Source organism: Hevea brasiliensis, chromosome 12 (assembly GCF_030052815.1).
Source record: "Hevea brasiliensis isolate MT/VB/25A 57/8 chromosome 12, ASM3005281v1, whole genome shotgun sequence".
NCBI classification, from domain to species: Eukaryota; Viridiplantae; Streptophyta; class Magnoliopsida; order Malpighiales; family Euphorbiaceae; genus Hevea; species Hevea brasiliensis.
In genome coordinates, this window is record NC_079504.1 from 71,821,070 (window position 1) to 71,825,258 (window position 4,189).

At 43.4% G+C, this 4,189-nt stretch overlaps 1 pseudogene; it reads right to left on the reverse strand.

Moving 5' to 3' along the window:
* Positions 1-448: 448 nt before the first annotated feature.
* Positions 449-3,967, reverse strand: LOC131171269 (uncharacterized; annotated as a pseudogene).
* Between the last annotated feature and the right edge of the window lie 222 nt (positions 3,968-4,189).

Genomic DNA, 4,189 nt, shown 5'->3' on the forward strand with positions numbered 1-4,189 from the left:
GTTGATGACAGAAAATGTAAATTGCAAGAAATTAAAATCAACTTAGATCAAGGAACCAGAGGTTGATAGCAGAAATGTAAATTGCAGGAAATTAAAATCAACTTAGATCAAGGAACCAGAGGTTGATGGTGGAAATGTGAATTGCAAGAAATTAAAATCAACTTAGATCAAGGAACCAGAGGTTGATAGCAGAAATGTAAATTGCATGAAATTTAAAATCAACTTAGATCAAGGAACCAGAGGTTGATGACAGAAAATGTAAATTGCAAGAAATTAAAATCAACTTAGATCAAGGAACCAGAGGTTGATGGTGGAAACGTGAATTGTAAGAAATTAAAATCAACTTACAGGGCAAGTCTAACCCTGACACATGAAGTTCTTCCCCGATGAAGTGTACTTAACAAGATACCGAAGGCCGACGATTAACGGAAAAGAAGTTGCAAGACTTGACCTATAACCCCATTTCTTCAAATGCCCCTCTTCTGTTCCCGATTTTCTTCTTATTCTATGGAAAGCGCCCTCGCGGGTTTTCACTTTCTTTCCGTCCATTTAACCAGAAGCGCCCTTTCGGGTTTTCACCTCTAGTTTTTTTTTTTTTTTTTTTTTTGAACGGCCATTCCCTGCAAATCTCATAATAAAGTACGTGAGGTTATCAATTTTTGAATTCAAATCTTATGGCAAAAATTTAACTAATTAATAGCACATTAAACAAAGATAAAGGACAGTATTAAAAGGTGAGTAAATAGGAAAACAAAAGCAGAAGGAATAAAGTATGACTTTATTATGGCTTCAAGAGAAACATGGATAGACTTTGAAAGGGAAGGTACAAGGATAGATTTCACATAATCCTTATAGTTGGTTTTGAAGTCTTTTAACTGCCATTATTTCAAGTTCTCTGAAGCCTCCTGTCGTAACGGTCTCCATCCTTGGTTTCATACCCCCTTCCTTATTTCTCCGTTTTGGTTCTTGGGATGCCCTTTCGGGTTTTCACCCCAAGTTTTTTTTTTTTTTTTTTTTGGACGCCCTTTCGGGTTTTCATCCTTTACTCGTTTATGCATAATACCTCTTGACAGTGTCGGCATTCACAGGTCTCTGAAACTCTTCGCCGTCCATTTGGGTCAAGATCAAGGCTCCTCCGGAAAATGCCTTTTTAACCACATAAGGTCCCTCGTAGGTTGGTGACCATTTGCCCCGGGGATCGTTTTGGTTTGACAGCACTTTCTTCAGAACTAAGTCCCCGGGTTGGAATTCGCGTGGGCGAACGCTTTTATTAAATGCCCTAGCCATTCTCCTCTGATATAATTGCCCATGACATGCTGCTGCTAACCTTTTCTCATCAAGCAAGTTTAACTGATCTAACCTTGACTGAATCCATTCTGACTCATCAATTCCTGACTCCTTCAGGATTCTTAGGGAAGGGATTTCAATTTCAATAGGGAGTACTGCTTCCATCCCATAAACCAGTGAGTATGGAGTTGCCCCGGTCGAGGTTCTTACGGAAGTTCGGTATGCATGAAGAGCGTAGGGAAGCATATCATGCCAATCCCTATACGTGACCGTCATTTTCCGGATTATCCTCTTGAGGTTTTTGTTAGCGGCTTCCACCGCTCCATTCATCTGGGGACGGTACGGGGAGGAATTGAGATGCCGAATCTTGTACCGATCACATAGTTCCTGAATCTTCGGACCATTCAAGTTCTTGGCATTATCAGTGACAATTTCATTCGGGAGACCATGCGGCAGATGATATTACTTCTGAAAAATTTGAGAAACGTGTTCTGTGTGATGTGGGCGTATGACGTTGCTTCGACCCATTTGGAGAAATAGTCGATGGCCACTAGGATGAATCTGTGCCCATTGGATGCCTTAGGATTGATAGGACCGATCACATCGATGCCCCACATTGCGAAAGGCCATGGTGAGACGAGGTTGAACAGTTTATGAGGTGGGACGTTTATCGGATCGGCATAGATCTGACACTTATGGCACTTCCGGAAATACTCGATGCTATCCCTCTCCATTGTGGTCCAAAAATACCCACGTCGCATGATTTGCTTAGCCATCATGTGTCCATTGGCATGGGTCGCACAATTTCCCTCATGTGTCTCAAAGAGGATTCTCTTTGCTTCTTTTGCATCTACACATCTCGATGGTCGCCGTTGGAGCTCCTCTTGTATAGGGTTTCTCCACCGGGAAGTATCCCAATGCTAATCTCCGAATCATCTTCTTTTCATTTTTGGTTGCCCCTGAGGGGAATTCTCTGGTTCTACAGTAGACCAGGATGTCATGATACCAAGGCTTTCCATCGGGTTCTTCTTCAATCGTGAAGCAGTAGGCTGGTTCATCCCTTGCTTTAACCCTCAATGCTTGAGTTGTCTGCCCTTCTTCCATTTGGGCCATAACGGCTAGAGTAGCTAAAGCATCGGCAAATTGATTCTTATCCCTGCTAAGATGAGTGAAAGAGATTTCTTCGAATTCCTTGATCAGCTCCAGTAAGTACTTCTGATATGGGATCAACTTGGGATCCTTAGTTTGCCATTCTCCATTGACTTGATAAATTATCATAGCCGAGTCTCCGTACACCTCCAACTTTCTGATTTTCATTTGGATAGCAGCTTGTAGACCCATCACACAAGCTTCATACTCTGCGACATTGTTGGTACAGTCAAACCTCAACTTGACAGCTATCGGGAAGTGTTTTCCGTCCGGGGATACCAATACAGCTCCGATTCCATTTCCGGATAAATTGACTGCCCCATCAAAATACATTTCCCATTCGTCGGTTGATCCTTCCTCTTCGTAGTCTACTTCATTAATATGCTCATCAGGGAACTCAAAATCCAGAGCTTCATAATCCTGGATAGGATTTTTACGCTAGGAGGTCAGCAATTACGCTGCCTTTTACCGCTTTCCTGGTCATGTAGACTATGTCGTACTGGGAGAGTATAACCTGCCACTTGGCTATCCTTCCTGGCACGAATGGGCTCTCGAATACATATCTAATAGGATCCATCCTGGAGATGAGCCATGTCTTGTGATTCAACATGTAGTGCTTGAGGCGATTTGCTGTCCAGGCTAACGCGCAGCAAGTCTTTTCTAAGGAAGAATACCTTGACTCACAATCGTTGAATTTCTTGCTTAGGTAATAAATGGCCCTCTCTCTTCGGCCGGTATCATCATGCTGTCCCAAAACACATCCCATAGAATTCTGTTGGACTGCCATGTACAGGATCAGAGGCCTGCCTGCCACAGGCGGGACCAATACTGGTGGGTTTGACAAATACTGCTTGATTTTCTCAAAAGCCTCTTGACAAACTGAATCCCATTGAGTAGAGTTGTTCTTCCGGAGTAGCTTAAAAATAGGCTCAGCTTTGGCAGTGAGATTAGAAATAAATCTTGAAATGTAGTTCAACTTTCCTAGAAAACTGCGCACCTCCCTTTCTGTCTTTGGGGATGGCATTTCTTGAATAGCTCGAACCTTGTCTGGATCTACTTCTATCCCTTTCTCGCTTACTATGAATCCCAACAACTTTCCCGATTTAGCTCCGAATATGCATTTAGCAGGGTTCAGCTTCAAGTGGTACTTCCTGAGCCTTTCGAATACCCTCCTCATCACCTGAACGTGGCTCTCTTCTCCCCGGGATTTGATGATCATATCATCCACGTACACCTCCACTTCTTTATGCATCATGTCATGGAATAATGTGACCATTGCGCGCTGGTAAGTAGCCCCTGCATTTTTCAACCCGAAGGGCATGACCCGATAGCAGAATACTCCCCATTGAGTGATGAAAGCAGTTTTATCCTTGTCTTCTTCGTCCATTGGGATCTGATTGTACCCTGATGCCCCATCAATACACGAACACCTGCCCAATCCCGCAGCATTGTCAACTAACACATCAATGTGGGGGAGAGGGAAATCGTCTTTCAAGCTAGCTTTATTAAGGTCCCTGTAGTCAACGCACACTCTGACTCTCCCGTCCTTCTTCATTACCGGAACGACGTTAGCCACCCATTGGGGATATTTGACCACTTCCAAGAATCCGGCGTCATACTGTTTCTTGACTTCATCCCGAACCTTGAGCAGTGTATCGGGGTTCATTCTCCTTAGTTTCTGCTTTACTGGAATTGTTCCTGGGATTAAGGGAATTTTGTGCGTTACTATCTGAGGGTCCAAACCCACCATATC